At 37.4% G+C, this 19,324-nt stretch overlaps 1 protein-coding gene across 3 annotated transcripts in view; it reads right to left on the reverse strand.

The window, feature by feature from the left end:
- NLN (neurolysin) overlaps positions 1-19,324 on the reverse strand; it is a 181,968-nt gene that overhangs the window by 36,441 nt on the left and 126,203 nt on the right. For all 3 annotated transcript variants that reach the window (XM_037026144.2, XM_073235642.1, XM_037026145.2), the window contains one exon: positions 15,572-15,716. The gene's annotated coding sequence lies outside the window, so the exon portion shown is untranslated. The remainder of the gene's footprint in view (positions 1-15,571; positions 15,717-19,324) is intronic.

Here is a 19,324-nt window from a genome sequence, read left to right on the forward strand (position 1 = left end):
ACTGGCACAAGAACAGAGCCACAGACCAGTGGAACAGATTAGAGACTCCAGACATTAACCCAAACATATATGGTCAATTAATATTCAATAAAGGAGCTGTGGACATACAATGGGGAAATGACAGCCTCTTCAACAGATGGTGCTGGCAAAACTGGACAGCTATATGTAAGAGAATGAAACTGGATCACTGTCTTACCCCATACACAAAAGTCAATTCGAAATGGATCAAAGACCTGAACATAAGTCATGAAACCATAAAACTCTTAGAAAAAAACATAGGCAAAAATCTCTTGAACATAAACATGAGTGACTTCTTCATGAACATATCTCCCCGGGCAAGGAAAACAAAAGCAAAAATGAACAAGTGGGACTATATCAAGCTCAAAAGCTTCTGTACAGCAAAGGACACCATCAAGAGAACAAAAAGGTACCCTACAGTATGGGAGAATATATTAGTAAATGACAGATCCGATAAAGGCTTGACATCCAAAATATATGAAGAGCTCATGCATCTCAACAAACAAAAAGCAAATAATACAATTAAAAAATGGGCAGAGGAGCTGAACAGACAGTTCTCCAAAGTAGAAATTCAGATGGCCAACAGATACATGAAAAGATGCTCCACATCGCTAGTTATCAGAGAAATGCAAATTAATACCACAATGAGATATCACCTCACACCAGTAAGGATGGCTACCATCCAAAAGACAGACAACAACAAATGTTAGCGAGGTTGTGGAAAGAGGGGAACCCTCCTACACTGCTGGTGGGAATGTAAATTAGTTCAACCATTGTGGAAAGCAGTATGGAGGTTCCTCAAAAAGCTCAAAATAGAAATACCATTTGACCCAGGAATTCCACTTCTAGGAATTTACCCTAAGAACGCAACACTCCACTTTGAAAAAGACAGATGCACTCCTATGTTTATCGCAACACTATTTACAATAGCCAAGATATGGAAGCAACCTAAGTGTCTATTGGTAGATGAATGGATAAAGAAGAGGTCGTGCATATACACAATGGAATATTATTCAGCCATTAGAAGAAAACAAATCCTACAATTTGCAACAACATGGATGGAGCTAGAGGGTATTAGGCTCAGTGAAATAAGCAAGCAGAGAAAGACAAATACCAAATGATTTCACTCATCTGTGGAGTATAAGAACAAAGGAAAAACTGAAGGAACGAAACAGCAGCAGGCTCACAGAACCCAAGAATGGCCTAACAGTTACCAAAGGGAAAGAGACTGGGGAGAATGGGAGGGTAGGGAGGGATAAGGGCAGGGAAGAAGAAAGGGGGTATTATGATTAGCATGTATAATGTGGGGGTGGGGGAAAGGGGAGGGCTGTGCAACACAGAGAAGACAAGTAGTGATTCTATAGCATCTTACTATGTTGATGGACAGAGACTGTAATGAGGTTTGTGGGGCGGACTTGGGGTAGGGGAGAGCCTAGTAAACATAATGTTCTTCATGTAATTGTAGATTAATGATAACAAAAAAAAGTGACTAGTGGTTAGGGGAGGGTTTGGGGTGGGTGGGTGAAATAGGAAAAAAAAAGCTTATATTTTTCTAAAAATCTAATTATTCAAAGACCAATTATCTGTGCCTCAAACTATTCAACCCCTTTCTTACTCTTACAAATTTTCTGTTGTAACCATTTCTCTTTTGGCCATTATTCTCTTCCTTAATTCTGCTAGGAGAAAAAGCTGAGAGACTGAAACTTGGCAATATTCTGCCTCTCTCAGAGCATCATTTTCCTAAGAGTGTCTGTGTGGAAGTGTGGCTGGATCAGGGCCAGTGCATCAGGGCTCCTGGGAAAGCAGCTCACTCCCAGGAAATCAGTAAGCAGTGAAAAGAAGGAAGTTTAGAAATTACCTGGATCAATTTTAATTAACTTTATCAATATGGTTGTCATTACATTGGGAAACTTGGAGTTGGCATTACTTAAAATTATATTTGGGTGTCACACCAAGTCTCAAACTAAATGTCTGAACTGAATTCCTTATCTCCCCCTTTCCAAAACAGTTATACACTCTACACACCCATCTCTCTCAAGTCTTCTTCACTGCCTACATTTAATAGGCATTGAATTCAGTGTGTTTTCTTCACCATTTTCATATTGCTACATCATCCTAATAGTTTTTAGCCACCGTTCTCCTCTTCCTCCCTCTAGTCCTCCACAGCGATTTGTAAAACCACGAATCCAATCCTGCCATTCCCATGCCTCATCTCCACCCTGACTCAAAAGCATTCAATGCTTCCTTGTTTCTTTCAGAATAATATCCAAACTTATTTAGTATAGCATTCAAAGCCTTCCAGGATCTGGCCTCTCTGGCAATCATTTTAGCATCATTCCTTACCAGCCCCTCTACATTCATGGCCTCACTTTAGTCACATCAAATTTTCAATCACATCAAACTACCTGAATCCCCGATGTGCAGTTTTACAGTCCATTTTATACATGTTCTTGTCTCTGCCTGGAAAGCCTGGACCCATCTATCGGGTTAATTCATGCTTGTTGACAGAAGAGTTTTTGTGTTGTAGCTTTGGTGAAAACTATAAGACTGTTCATATTCATGTTTCTATGTGCAGAGTGGGTTTCCAGAGGAATAGACAAGAAACTGGTAATACTGGTTGCCTCTGAAAAAGAGAACTGTGAAACTGAGAGGTAGGGATGGGAGAGAGATGTTTCTCTGTACTCTTTTATGCCTTTGGAATTTTGTGTCATGTAAATATGTCAGTGATTTGACTGAAGCTAAAGATATGTCTATTCAATGACCCAGCAGTTCTACTCCTTGGCATATACACAAGAGAAATGTATGCATATGTCCACCAAAAGACATGTACAGAATATTCACAGCAGCTTTCCTCATAACAGACAAAAATGGAAAACAACCAAACAGGAGGGTCGATATATAAATGGAACTGTAGTTATGTAATGGAATATCATGTAACAATAAAAAAGAACAAACTGTGATACTATTCATCAGGGACCTAGATCTAACACAGAAGGGTAAATACTAGATGATTCTATTTATTTCAAGTTCAAAAACAAGTGATAGACATTAGAATAGTGATTACCTCTGGGAAGAGTAGGGTATGAAGTGTTAGGAGGGTCAGGTGGAAGTATTATCTGGGAAGGGATAAATTTGGGGATCGTTGGCAGTGTTCTGTATGGAGGGCAATGGTTAAATAAACATGCAAAATATACATATACAATAGGTATATACAGATGTAAAAAACAATTGAGCTTTTTTATGTGAAAAATTAGTTTATCTTATTATATGTATGTTGATAAAATTTTTTTAAAAGTTTTAAAAAAGCATATCAAGTATATACTGCCAATTTGAAAAAGTAGAAAAAATAAGTTTTAAAAATTTCACTCACATGTCAAATGATTCCTCCATTTACACTGATGAAAGTCACTGCAACATTTATACTACGAGTCAATAAGGAAAAAAAATAGGGAAAATACCAAGAATTTCTTTAAACTAAAGAAAGAGTTTGAGCAACTATTGACTCTAAGAATAAAATTCTGATTAAACCAATTATAAAATGAAAACAAAAACAGAATTTTCTATCACAACCTGAAGGCCCCAAAGACTGTAATGTAATGCTTCAGCCAAGAGGGGAAAAAAGATTCTTTTACAAATTTATTTAACAACTTTTAGAGATGTAAGTGAATGAGATAGGATTTAGACTGACATTTTATCAGGAGACACCACAGTAACCGGGGGAGAGAGTTCAGTTTGTGGAAAAGTGGCAGTTTGATGGAAATGACAAGGGAAATATTGAGTAAATAAGGTTTTTTTAATCTGGTGCACAGAGAGGCAAAACAATGGTGATCTTTGTAGGTAAAAGGACAGAAGAGTGAGGTAGTCCAGAAAAAGAGAAAGAGGAAAGGAAGAGACAAGGCCGTAGGTATCCAGAATGTTTGTAAGTGAATTTAAGAAGGTATGTTGAACTGTAAAATAAGCTGTTTTAGAATATATCAGAGGAGCTCAAAAACAAAAGAAGGGATGAGAAAATCAGGTGAAAGCAACACGTGCTGCTTTTGAAAAAGACTCTGTTTTTTGGTTCCAGAGAGGCAGTGAAGGTGCCAGAAGGAGGTGTTTGGGTCAGCCCTGATTTAACACTTTGAACTTCTATTTATCAAGTTTTTTCCCCCTCTTAATAAGCTCTTTGAAAAAATGTAACTGAGCCTCACTGTGGAAAATTTAGAAAATACAGAATAATTTTAAGGAGAAAACAGAAATCACTCACAGGATGACCACCGTAGCACTTCAGTATAGGGCAACTTCTAATAGGCAGAGGAAAGCAAAACAAGAGTGGCCAGAGAGTGTCCTGCCCTGGGGACCCAAGCGGCAGTTGTTACTGGAGATGTGCCGTTTTTTTCTTACTGGTGCATTTTCTCACTAGAAGCTCCATGTAGACAGGCGTTTTCGTCTGTGTTGTGCTGTATCCTGATGCCTGGCACATAACTGACACTCCAGAAATATTTGTTGAATTAGCTGTTCATTTCATATTCACTGAATATTAGCTCCTCCTTTTTTTTTTCCTTCACAATTAAAACATTTAAATTCCTTTTCATGTTCTATTTCATGACTTCTCTTATTTATCAGAACAGTCTAATCATTAAATAAAAATGTCTGCTGGTTACGGAAATGCCAAATGTAAACAAAGTGTCATGACTTAATGTCACACTGTATTTCTTTGGTGATGCCTTGTCCTGCACTCCCCCTGAATACTTGCAGAAACAATTATTTCCAGTCCTTATGTTAATCTATTGTCCATATAACTTATCAAATAGAACTGAAAATCTACTTAATATCGAGCGCATTGCAGATCATTTTAGTTAGGATACTAATATTTTTTTTCCAAATTCAGGACTTGCCTTTGAATAATGAAAGATGATCAAGGAGATTCCATGATGCTTAGAAGTCCAGTGAAGAAAATTAAGAATACTGAATATTTTTGCAGCAAAAATTTTCAGGGAGGGCAGGTGGAATTACTTAAGTTTAAAATATAGCCAGAATTCTGTAGTCAACATTCTCACTCTTGGAATTAAAACAGGACCCTTGGAATCTTTCATAATCGAGATAGCCAGGGTCTGTCAACAATTCTAAGCCAACCAAGGATTTAGGGGCTACAATACTGTTATTTTAGGGAAAAAAATACCACATGCTTTAGGAAAAGGGATTTTATCCTAAGGTAAACTAAGTAGGTAATGGTTGGATTCATGGGCTTAAGCAATGTCAGAGTTCTCTCTCCCAGCAGACATATAATCAGATCTCCGAAGACCAACTGTCCTGCTTGGATCATGTATGCTTTGCTGGATCATGAATAGTGATGAGAGAATAAGATGCTTGAATCAGCAGGGCATGGGAAAGGTCTGGGCCACAACATCATCCATATGAGGAGGAAAGTGGGATCAACCTCATCCAAACCAAGTGAGGTGGATTTCCCACAGGGGGGTGTTCTGTCACCACAAGGAGTGGCAAAGGGTACCGGTGATCATGTTGAAATTTACCTAAGCCCTGAATCCCCCCATACACACACCCACTCACCCTATTCTTTCCGGGAAACTATATAATGTAAAGAACCCCTCACATGACTTAGCTAAGACTCGGGGTGACCCCCTGGTCTACCTATGTCAAGGCCAGATACAAACCCTCTAAATTTCCATTCTTTGTCTCATAATTAGGCAAACTGTCCACTGACCAAGCTAGACAAAATGCCTGCTAACTTGAGTTGAATAAACATTAGTCAGGCTGCTCTGCTTTCCCCTGAACTTAACCCCTGAACTTGGCCTACCTTTGACCTACCTGGCCATTGAGAAGCTTGCAAGTTTTATGATCTATGTTCAGAGCACTCTCCCTATTGCAATAGTCTTCCTCCTCCATTGCAGTAGTCATTTTGAATAAAGTCTCTCCTCACATCAGTCTAGATTTGTTTTCTATTTGATACTGGCCAGACAAACCAGTAGATGTCTACCTCAACACTCTGTTAGCCAGTCTGATGGGTCTTGAGGGGCTGAAAATTAATTACAGCTTTTCTTCCTGTTCTCAGTTCTGAATCAGATGAAAAGTAAAAAAAGAAACTGAAATCAGGTAGATAAGAGTTCAAAAGGTCAGTTCCACTGATGAATGGATAAAATGTGATGTATTCATACACTATTCAGCTTTAAAAAGGAAAGAAATTTTGACACTTACTATAACATAGACGAACCTAGATGATATGCTAAATGAAATAAGCCAGTCCCCAAAAGACAAACACTATATGATTCCAATTATCTAGAGCTATCTGGAGTAATCAAATTCATAGAAACAGAAAGTAGACTGGCAGCTGCCAGGGCCCAGAGGAGGGGCACACAGGGAGCTGTTGATTAGTGTGCAGAGAGTTTCAGTTTTGAAAGACAAAAATGTCCCGGAGATTGCACAATGCGAATATAATCAACATGACTGAGTCGTATATTTAGACAGGGTTAAGACGGCAAACTTTATGTTCTGTGTTTTTTTGCCATAAAAAATAAAAAGTCAGCTTCATTACTAATAAAGCTGACTGCGAAATGTGATGTAGATCTGTTGTCCAAAGGGCTTACTAATACTTCACCAAATTAAGATAAATTTCTTCAAACTTCAGGTCTTCTTGCAGTCCAGAGCCTACTATTAAAAAGTTATCACCAGGTTAAGTCCTTATGACAGGTCACTCTGAAAAAAAGAAGGGCTGGATGACACATTAGCAGTTCCTTCCCTCAATCTTACCAAAGAAGGTGCTTTTTCCCATGGAGAGACTGAGCAAGAGGGAGAGACCTGAACCCCTCAAGTTGTTCTTCCTGGGGGTGGACAGACTGGGGAATGGGCATCCACTCCTAACCAGTCTGTTAAAAGAAAAACATTAGAATATAGACTGGGCTGGAATCTGAAAAACTGTGAGGTTTTTCATAGTTTTGTTGTTAGGTTAACAGGATTTGGACTGAACTTTCTCTTTTCTCAATTAAAAGTTTTATTGGTATGCCTTTTTAAAAATATAATTTTACTAACTTCAGAAGTACCACATTTATAATAATTTGATATACTCAATTTATTAAGTGGCTGACAGAAGAAAAAATATAAAGGATTATTAATGTACAGTTCATATTTTGTAATTATTTTAACTATTTTCTGGCTTTTTGTCATGGGTCATTAATATCAGGGAAGCTAACAGTTTCAAAGTGCTTTTAATTGATATTAATACTAAAATAAGAGGATAATTTTGCATTATAAAGCATACATTTGATTTTTATGTTTTCGTTTGAAAAAGAAAGACATCCCCTTGGGCACAAAAATTTCAAGGTCAGATTCAAGGAATTTAAATATGCTTGACTACATACACATTTTAAAAACTTCCAATTCAATTCACTATAGTACTAGGACATTCTGTCTTTCCAACATCTCTATTGAGAAGGTAGAGTAAATTTCATTTTTCTAGATTATCAGATAAGAAAACAAAAGCATATTAAGTTAAATTATGTACTTGGGATCATGTATTCAGGGAGTGAAATTAGCTAAATTTAAAAACTTTGTTCTTTTCCCTTTGTGCTTTCCAAAGAGAGTATGTTTAAATGTATATTTCTTTCTCATTAACTAATTTGTGGTGAAAGGATTATCTTTAAAAGTTGCAGTTATTTGCAAACAGATTTTAAAGAGAGAAAATTACACTCACTGTAAATTATATCTCAATATAAAAATTTTAAACAGTTAAAAAAAATAAAAAAAGGTTGGGGAAAAAAATAGTGGGAACTTCATACAAGTAAATGAGCACATTCAGAATAGGCTGTGATCTAACACTTTGGATAGCACAGAGTAAAACACTTTGCATTTTTTTAAAAAAAGATGTAAATTGTTATATGGAGAAAATGTATATGCTCTTTCAACCCAGAGCACATTTGGTCTGAGTAATTTTTACATCCTCAGAGACATTCTCTCTCTAAGGAATCAATTCATTTAGGAAATTACTTCCTAGCACTTGTACTAGTGCTAGGAAAAATGAAGAGGCCTTATCTATCCCGTTTGCTTTGAGGGGAAAATGGTGTGCTTTAGATAAAACTACAGTGACCAAAATACCTCCCATCTGTCAACTTTATATTCCTCTCATTTAGTTTCACATCATGCTCTTTGGCAGGATTCATGGGAGAAAAGCAGACAAGAACCTATTTTTACCCTTGTTGAAAGTGTGCCAATTTGGCAAGGGTGTGGGACAATGGGCACTCTCATACACAGTATGAGTACAAATTGGTTCAGACTTTCTGGAAGGTAATTTGGTAACACATAGGATATGAAAATTTTAAATATGCATGTTATTTGGCGCAGAAATTCAACTTTTGGAATTTATCACAATGAATGAATTGGAAAAATATGTAAAAATATGCATAAAGGGCCTTCATGAAACATTGTTTACAGTGGGGGTGGGTTAGAAACCTCCTAAATTTTTTATTACCAGTGGACTGATTAAATACACTATGGTATATCTTTTTGGTGGAGTACTTTGCAGTGCATTAGAACAATCATACATATTTGTGTTTATTGCTACAGAAAGGTTATAAAATAGCATATGTAGTCTGTGTTGTGAAAATGTTTCTGCATGCATAGGAAAAAACCTGAAAGGATACAGAGCAATAAAATGTTATCTCTGGATTATACAGTTTCAAGTGATTTTTAGTTTTTTATTTCACTTTTTTTGAAAACGTATACCATGAATCACTTGTTTAGCCATAAAATCCAGCTTGAAAAAAAAATTAAAACATGCCAACTTAATTGTTTCAGGAGAAAATATTTGCAAATTATATATCTGATAAGGGATTAATATTCAGAAAATATGAAGAACTCCTACAACTCAATAGTAAAAACACAAACAACACAACAAACAAAAATCAAAACAATATAAAAAATTAAAGAACGGGCAAAGAACTTGAAGAGACATTTCTCCAAAGAAGATATGTAAATGGACAATAAACACATAAAAAGATGCTCAACATCACTAATCATTTGGGGATTGAAAATCAAACCCACAGAGATACCACTTGACACCCATTAGGATGACTACTGGAAAACAGAAAACAGCAAGTATTGGCGAAGATATGGAGAAATTGGAACTCTCTGCATTGCTAGTGGGAATGCCATTGTGGAAAGCAATGAGGTGGTTCCTCAAAAAACTAAACACAGAATTACTGTAGAATATAGCAATTTCACTTCCTGGTACAGACCCAAAGGAACTGAAAGCAGGGCCTTAAACAGATATCTGGACACTAATGTTCCTAGCAGTATTAATCACAATAGCCAAAAGGCGGAAACAACCCAAATGTCCACGTGACCATTGACAAAATGAATGGATAAACAAAATGTTATATATATATATATATATATATATATATGTATGCAATGGGATATTATTCAGCCTCAAGAAGAGAGTAAATTCTGATACATGCTACAACATGGATGGAAGAACCTTGAGGACATGATGCTAAGTTAAATAAACCAGACACAAAAAGACAAATACTGTATGATTCTACTCTTATGAGTATATAGCGATGTTAAATTAATAGAAAATAGACTGCTGTTTGCCAGGGGTTGGAGAAGGGTGGAATGGGGAGTTGAGTTTAATGCGTATAATGGTGATGGTTGCAAAAATCATTGTGAATGTACTTAATGCCACTGAACTGTATACTTAAAAATGGTTAAAATAGTAAAGTTTATGCTATGTATTATTTTACCACAATTTAAAAAACCAGTTGTTTTCTACATAGATGTATCTATTTCTATCATGACTAAGAAAGGTCTAACTTCTCAGAAAAATATCTGTAGACTTTAGAAAGCAAAAAAACTCATATTCATCTCAATTCATTTCTCTTACCCATGGCCTGGCCTACACTGGGAGGTATAAGTGACATTCATCTAAATTAATAGGAATTGAGTTAATCTTCATTTCCCTCAATCTACTAAGGCTTATTTATATGTGACCTCTCTTTTTCCAGCTTATACCAGATACATGAAAGACATCCAGAGGTTGTAGGAGAATAACAGACAGGTATTTAACTCCAGACATGTCAGCTTTTTCAGCCCACCTGATATGGCCTGGCTTATGACCACAGCTCTCCAGTTTCTCAGAAATAGCCTGGCTCTTACCAGTTTCTAATTTTCATCAGGTACTGAGCTGGTGGAAACCACAGTTGCCCCAGCTGGTGCCAGAACTCTCTCTGAGGCATTTTCAACAACCCTGGGTAATGGCCTCAAAAGGAACAAATACCTCTCTCTTCAATTTGGTGATGAGTTTCTGTCCTTTAGAGGGAGCCTCTCCCTAGGGGTGGGAAAACTTTATTCTGGTGGGGAGCTCTCTGTCCCCAGCTCCCCTCTGCTGTTTGTCTCAGTGGCCATGGTGGAATTAAGGTGGATAGATAGTGTGTGGGTTAGGACTGGGGTGAGGGTTGTGAGGCACTGACGTCAAGGAGGGCTAGACCACCACAGGCCTGGGCTGGTGCTAGGCGGGCGGGACAAGCTGCTGCTTCATCAGACCCAGGCAATTCATCAGTTGCGTGATTCTCTGAGACCCCACGACAGTACCAAGATAAGAAATCTATGTTGCAGCATCTTCCATTCTTTTGCAATTTCCCTTTCACCACCAAGAGAAAAAACAATAGCATACACTATCCTACCTCTTCCTGTTCACTACCTGCAGTCCCATTCTTCCTTAGTGAAAATCACCTTTTCTAGCAAGAGAAAGGAAGGGCGCTCCTTGTTATTATATACAGGGGGCCCACACTTTGCCCTGGTCATATTTTTACTGATGAATCCACTACCCATTTCCTATGGACGTTAGGAAAACCTCAAGCAAATAGGACTTCTGATTGTCTGCCCTGTACCTCCTTCTTCTTTACGTGAATGGGCATCTCAAATGCTAGTTTGATTCTCAAAGATAGAACACATAGGCACATGGGACGTTAGAGCTAAAGGGACTGTGAAAGACTAGTCTGCTTGCTTTAGTTATTGGTGAAGTTCATGGACACCAAGTGATCTGGCCAACAGCACAGCCACTAGGTGTAGAAATCTCCACCATTAGGTCTAGGAATGATTAAGACCTCTTCCTTTCCTTTGTTTTCAGTCACTGCTTTAAGCATCATCTGGGACAAGTGAGAAGAAAAAAACATCTCAAATTAGTCATTCTTGGTAGTCATTCACAACTTGGATGGAAGGTTTTTGTAGTGAAGTAAGTTGAAATTCATGACTAAATGAATAATTTTTAAAAACCTGATATGCACCTTACCCTCTTCTATCTTATGAATATTTAAGAGTTTACAGAATTTAGCAAATACTACAATCAGTTGCTCAGACAGAATGGTTAAGAACTATGGATAATATAGCAGAAAAGTTATTTGAATAATAATTTCTGAAAATAATCAAAGCTACAAAATTGCACCCACCCCCAACCTCCCCCTTACACACACACTGAATATTCTCAGTCTCAGCTTTGGAAAACTGGGTCCTACTTGCTTCTGGAAAAGGCCCTGTTCTCTGTGGCTGAGACACTTATGAGTAATTAGAATTGGTCTTTCTAACCATCTTTTACAGTTTATGCCATGACTTGGAAGCTTGATGTTCTATATGGAGTGGCTAAATGGAGTTGGTGAGATGAAGAAGGTTTAAGATGCAGCAAGAGGGACCTGGCTGCCAAGGTTGTCTCCAGAAGCCTAGCCAGGTGGGACAGGCAGAGCCACTCATGCAGCATCCAAAGGATACAAACATTTCAACTTCAGAAGTGGTGACCACTTTCCAATAAAGCAGTAGCAGGAAATTCAGGTGACACTCACCACTCAGGTCCTAGACTAAAGGGTAAAGTAGAGGCAATGGTTAGAGGGCTAGGTTAGAGGGCTCAAGTCTGGCATAATTTGGGTATGGAGATCAAAGCACGCTCCATCATGGGCAGGGAGAGGGAAGAGATGGCAGCGTATCTATAATCACTCATCCCTGTAGACAACCTAGGCCCAGTGAACAGCATGAATACTTGGGGACTAATTAGCCCGTGGAGCTATCATTACAACAGTAATAATTGGAAGAATGAATATTCTTCCAGCACTCCTGCATGCTTTTCACATATCACACACACACACACACACACACACACACACACACACACACACACACATCACACAAAGATTTATTGCAAGAAATTGGCTTATGTGATTGTGGGGGCTTGGTAGGCAAGTCCAGAGTCCACAGAATTAGCATCAGTAAGAGTAGCTGGAAGCTCTCAGTAAGTAGCTGACACTTCAGTCCACAGGCAGAATTTCTTCTTCCTTGGGGAAACCCCAATTCTGTCTTTAGGCCTTTCAACTGATTGAATCAGGCTCACCCAGGCTGTGGAGGATAATATTCCTTTCTTAAAGTCACGTGACTGTAAATTTTTATCACATCAACCAAAATACTTTCACAGCAACACCTAGATTAGTGTTTGATTGAATAACTAGGTACTATATAGCTTAGTCAAACTGACAAATAAAACTGACCATTTAAGTATCATTGAACATCTGGCAAGTATCTGATTTTAGATTTGGAATTTGAACCTCTGAGAGGTAATGATTCTTATCCTAGGAAGTAGACTGTGGGTTTTTGAGTTATACCATGCTTCCCAGAGGGAGACAAATGCGTTCCAATCATCTACATGATTAATGTTCCTAAGATCTTAAGAATGGGAGAGAGACAGAACCAAAAATGTATTGCCTGTCTTGGAGATGTATAAATCTGAAAACAAGTGGGACTGAGGCTTCTGGTGAAGAACTCAGGGGGGTCATTGTAGAAACTAGGTAGGGAAGAGATTAGGGGAGGTGGCATAGCTTCATAAAAAGATAACAGACTTTGGAATCAGGCACACCTGGGGTTGAGGTATAGCTTTACTACTATGCAAGTGCTGAGACTGTAAGCAAATTGCTAGTTAAAAAAAAACCCTTGTGGAGTATAATTTACATACAATACAATGCACCCATTTAAATGTATGTCAATGAATTTTAACAAGTTTAGATACCTGTGTAATCAGACACATAATTAAGATATGAACAATTCCTTTTGCACTTCTCAGTCAATTCACAGGCCCAAAGCAACCACAGAACTGCTTTCTGTCACTCTTTATTAATTCATAATCTTAAACCATATTTATTGAGCACCTACTATATATCAGGAATAGTTCTGGGGCTGAGATATAGTAACAAATAAAATAAAAATAGCTGCCATTGTGTAGAGAGAAACAAAGCAAGTAAAATATATAGGGGAAATATGTAGGTCACATGGTTGTAACTTCTAAGGACAAAATACAGGAAGTAACTGGGGAGAACCAGAGTGGGAGTGGGGCACATGCTGCTATTTTCAATAGGGATGTTGGGGATCACATCACTAGTAAGGTAATGTTTGAGCAAAGATGTGATGGAAGTGCGGGCATGAGCAATGTGGACATTAGGACAAGGATGTTCCAGGTAGAGAGAACAAGTGCCATGGCCCAGTGGTAAGTGTTGCTGGAATATCTGAGGAACTGAAGAATCCAGTGTAATTGGGAAGAAGGGACAGAGATGGAAGGCAGGAAAATATAAGAGAAGATGTCCGAGTAGGATAAGGCCTTATATAGTCCGCTGTGAACAGTTTAACCTTTAATCCTAGTATCATAGGGAGCCATTGAAGGGTTCTGAGCAGAGGACTTGACATATTTAAAGGATCACTCTGGTTGCTGTGTTGGAAATTGACTCTAGGGGCCAAGTGCAGAATTAATGGAAAGTGCCTGGTACGTAGTAAGTGCTCAATAAATTTTAGCAATTTGGAACTTACTGATTTCTTAGTATAAGTGAGGCTGTGACCTGTTTGTTTCTTTGTTTCTGTACATTGCAAATACAGATTCATTCATTTACCCAACAAATATTTCTGAGTATACTATACCAGATGCTGGGGAACAAAAGCTAAGTTAAAAAAGATAAGACTGATGCAAATTTATAGAAATGGAAAGTAGAATGGTACCAGGGTGTGGGTAGGGAAAATGTAAAGTTGCTTAATGAGTACAGAGTTTAGTTTTGCAAGATGAAAAAGTCCTGGAAATCTGTTGCATAATAATGTGAATATACTTAACTGAACTGTACACTTAAATAGTTAAGATGGTAAATTTTATGTTTTTAACCACAATTAAAATTAAAAACATTTTTAATTTAGAAATTTAATTAAAAAAAGAAAGCAAATAAAGATAAAACTTTTGTTAGGGAAGTTAATAGATTAACATGAAAAATATTAGGTAGGAATAAGTACTTATGATACAAAAAATAATGGTCATGTGCTGTGACTGAAGGGCTACTTTAAAAGTAATTAAGACCAGTAAAAATAAGTATGACCCTATTAACGTAAAGAAATATTTTGGTGTCTGCTGCTTGATTAGACCCTACTCATTTACAAGCAACATCCCATCCAAATAATATGAAAAATCCTCACTCTATTTATCCCCTAGGATGTGGGATCAAATACAGTTTAAAAAATAATGCCACATTTTTCCTTTTGTCCTACATAAAATAGATGTGTACATATACATGTAAAACTTATGTATGCATATCCACCCACTTGTGTACATATATATCTATGTGTACTATGAGTATATGCCACACTAAGTGTCTGCTGCTTATCCAGCTTAGTAATCCAGGTAAGTAATAAGATGACTTTCATCTCATTTTTGTACTTTTCTGTATTGTTTGAATTTTAAAATAGTAAGAATGCAACTTTCCCTGAAAGAACAAAGCTATTTTAAACATTAAAACTATAACAACTCAACAACACAGTTCATACAGTTGTACTGTATGAGTTGATAAATGTGAAATGCTTGGAGCATGCCTGGAATATAGTGTGTTAAATAAGTATTGATTGTTATTCAGTTTGTTACTGTGTGGTAGGCCCTGATCTAAGTACTTCACATGTATTTTCCCCCTTAACCTTACAGATACTGCAGATTCTGCAACATAGACAGGTTATGCCAAAGATCATACAGTTTTTAAGTACGGAGACCATATTTTACAGATGAATATATTTTTACTTTTTTAATATAAATGGCCATTTAAAATGCTTTGTCCCTGCACTTTTGTAAGAATTAATTGCTGAGGATATTCTTCACTGATACTATAAAAGTGTAACTGCTTTATATGAGTCAAAAGAATGACATAAATTCTCAGATTTCTAAAAATATCATTTAAAATAAATAACTATACATCCTAAAGCATACATATTCATATAGGAAACCAAAATTTGTATATCAAACTTCATAGCAAAATTACTAATAGCACCACTTTGCCCTTGAATAGTTTACAAAGCACATTCACATTCACTGATCTCCAAAAGCACTGAGTGAAGTAGTAGAGCAAGGCAGACATCAGTACACCTGCTTACAGCTGAGAAAGCTGCATCATATTTGTATGCTTCATATATGTATATGCATCATATATGTATATGTATGCTCCAGTTAGAATGTCTTTGGCCACACGTAACAAAAACCCAGCTTTAAACAACACAGATATATACTAACTTGCTTACTTGGATGCCCAGAGTTCAGAGGGTCTTCAGGCTTGACTTAATTTAGCAGCACTGACTCCATTTCTGTAATTCTCTTGGTTCTGCCCTTCATCAGGTGTTGGCTCACCTGCAGCCTGGTGCAGTTCTGGGCCTGAAAGCTATAGACAACAATGCAGAGGAAAGACCATTTCTTTCTGTAGTTTTATCCTGAAAACTAGCAAACTACTCACTTATCATTGGCACAAATTAATTCATATGTCCATTTCTGAATCAATTATTGGCAAGGGCATGGGGTTACCCTTAGATAAGTCAAGATACTTGATAAAAATCTGGGTTCTGTTAGGAAGGAGGAAAAAGGGGAATGGCAATGAATACTGGTTGAACACTACAACCTAGGAAGAAGCAGTCAGGAGTCTAACCCAATGCTTCTAGGTTGAGCCCTGGGGCCAAGAGTACCACTGAGACCAAGACAGCAGGACTCAGGCACCTAACTTCAACATTTTTCATATAACAACTTTGATTGTTTCATATTTACATTAGGTTAGGATGCTCATTTTGTCTTTTATGGGGACACCCAAGGGCCATTCTTAAAGAATTAAGTTTTGAATGTGGGAATTCCACATGCCTGGGTTTTGCAAGAGTAACTTTATATAAACAGTAACCTGAACACATCCTCACAATAGCACTTCTTGCTCAACATTGTTCTTGAGTGATACCCAGATTAATAACTTGGATCTTTAGTTCACTCATCCTAATTGTGATGTAGCCCATTATTCAAATACACTCCACGGATTATCTACTCTTCTGTTAAGGGATACTTCTGTGATTTTCACTGTTTTGGTTCTCCAAACAAAGCTACTGTGAACGTTCTAGTTCATATCTCCTGTGTAATGCAGAATTTGTCTGGTGGTATATATCTTACAGTGGAATTACCGGGCATGCTAACCTTGAACCCTAACAGGGTATGGCCAGAGTGCTGCCAATCTGGTGGCTGTAGAATGGGACTGTATTGTTGGTTTCAGAAGTAAAATTATGTCTTTTTCCCTTACATTTCTCATGCCTTGAAAACTCCCCAAATTCTTAAATGTATCCCATTTTCCATACTGGAAATTTCTTTCCTTTATCATGGAATTTTGTAGTGCCTATTATAAGTGTCTTCATCTTGATATACCTTATTTAGTCTGTTTTGTCCTTTGCAATATATTTTATCTATTGGACATAGAGAAATGACAATGAAAAACTAAAGACACCTATTCAGATACTTATCATTTTCTCTCCTAATTGCTTTTTGAGATACAGTAATTTTTTCTTGAAGATTTCTTGTTCACTTAGGTATACTGTTATCTGTATTTTTTTTTCTTGTATAAGGAATGGAATATACCCCTTTCTTCTCACTGAAGAAATCCCAAGATCAGAAGATTTAAGAATAGCATTAATAACCAATTAGTTTATTTAGTACTTGGTAACCCTGCCCAGGGAATCTGGACTTGTACCTGGAGTTTAGAGAGGACACTACAGAATGATGCCATGTTAGCACCTTACAGCACCACTCTATGTTTATAGTGTCTACCAAAGGATTCAGCTGTACTTGGATAAGCTTATAGCAAGCCTCCTGCAAAGTTTCCCCATTTAGGGGGAGAAGTAATGTCAGTAAATAAAAATTAACTTTATTGTCCTAGAAAGTGCAAAGACCAACAAAATAAACAAACATGAGATCATATTTCCATTTGAGTGATGACAAGGGGAACACTTAATCCTGAGCAGAGAGACAGGAGGAAATGAAATGCATGCCGATTGAGACTGTACTGTTTTCTCCTGCAGTTTACTTTGCAAAATCCAGATGGGAAAGCAATAAGCACTATTTCTCTCCCTTTCCAGACTTACCTTTTAAGTGTCTTAGCATCAAAAGAAACAGCAAGCTTGAAACTGTAATTTCTTTACTCAAAGAATGTGGTATGAGAATGTGTATGAGATGGTAGAGGTTCAGGATGAGCTTTGTGGGCACAAAGAAATATTCAAGATAAAAATCATGATAAAAACAATAATCTCCAAAACTAATGCCTCTGATGGGGAAGAGTTATTTATGTCGGTTATAGGTTCCTATAGAGTTGAGCCATGCAATTTGTAATTTTATTGATTAGGCTGTTTAGAAATGTTACAAATGGTTGTCAAGATTGCCAAACAGTTCCTTTTATTGTTTTCTCTAGAGTCTCAAGACAACAGTGAGATTTTTCTGGCATGCACAGTAAAGGTCAACTTTGGTAATGTTCTATTAAAACATGACTACAAACGTTTTTATACATAAGAAGTAATAAGGAAGTTCTTAGTTTTCTTCTAACCCTACCTTTTATTAGTAAAGGTTAATTAGACCAGAACATTTTGAAAGTGGTTAGATAATCTATTATTTTTGAGAAGTAAAAGTTCGTACTCATCTTGAGTTAAAATACTAATTTGTTAATCAAGCATATCCCCAAAGCCAAATACTTTCTTCTCTTGAACATTAGTGTCCCCTGACCTTTGATTCCTGAAATTGCCCTAGTTCACACTTCCTGCTGACAAGTTCTTGGCCCTCCATTCTAACACTGACCTCCTGGCACTTACCTTCTTACAGGCACATTTAAACTTCTGAAGCCTCCATACCAACCTTTGTCATTACCATCTCAAATATCATAAACCTCTGTGTTCCTTAAGAGACACTTATGCCCCACCCTCTCCTGGCCACTAGAAGGCTTTCAGCTGCCAGATCAGTGACCTTAACCTGGGAGAGTCAGTGTGCTCAGGGTGAGAGAAGTGTATCTTGGGCACATGATTCATTTTCTAATGTAATGACTTCATTTGTATTACCCCAGGGGAATGCAGCAGGCGTACTGACATTTTGTCTACTGGCACCAGAGGCAACAGTACAGCGCTGCTGTACTTCATGTCCCGGCTGAATTCTGATAGGATCCTGAGCGACTTACTAGGTAGACAGAGGAACTACTCAGATCTTTGCATTCTTTAACACAAATACACGCCACTCTTAAAAAACAAGTTGGCTTTAACTGGGGAAAAGTTAAATTTAGGGCTCAATAAGTTTAACCAGGGCTTAACTGGTGTGTGTTTTCCTTCACTTTAAAATGAACTTCAGTAGATAAAGGTCAACCAGGTAGCAGTCTAGAACAAGTTTGCTATCTTACTTAAAATGTGGTTGATGAGTTATGAAAAGAGCCTGTAATTTGCAGACATTTTACAAAGGAATTTACTTTTAAGAGTTGTTGTATATACTTAACCCTTATTCTAATACTTCCAAACCCTCTTATTTAGCCTGCAAGCTTGGAACATTGACTATAATTTAAAATAGGATGTTCTGAGAAAAGCCCTCCAAGCCCCCACTCCCAAATTAAAATGCACCTAGACCTTTGTCCATGGCCTCACTGGCTACTTCTTCTGCCTCAGACTGCTGTCACTCTCCTACTGGGATTTGGAGAGATTTGTTCAGATTTTTCTGTTCATCTCATTAGTCTTTTGGGATAAAGACAAATGAAAGGAAAGGAGAACAGGAAAGAAAGATGCTTCATATAGCTGGTTAGACCACAGATGTACTTTATCTATCAATGAATTAGTGGCATGAAAATAAACAGAAGGAGTGAGCTCTGTGAATTTAGAGGTCTGCCTTTATTAAGATAGTCACCATTAAGCTACTTCTATTTCCCCATCCAAAAATTAGGAATTAGGAAATGATGCAAGGTTGGGTCATCTTCCCAAACAGCTTTAGAATAATTTCCCT

Source organism: Manis javanica, chromosome 1 (genome assembly GCF_040802235.1).
Source record: "Manis javanica isolate MJ-LG chromosome 1, MJ_LKY, whole genome shotgun sequence".
Classification (NCBI taxonomy): Eukaryota; Metazoa; Chordata; class Mammalia; order Pholidota; family Manidae; genus Manis; species Manis javanica.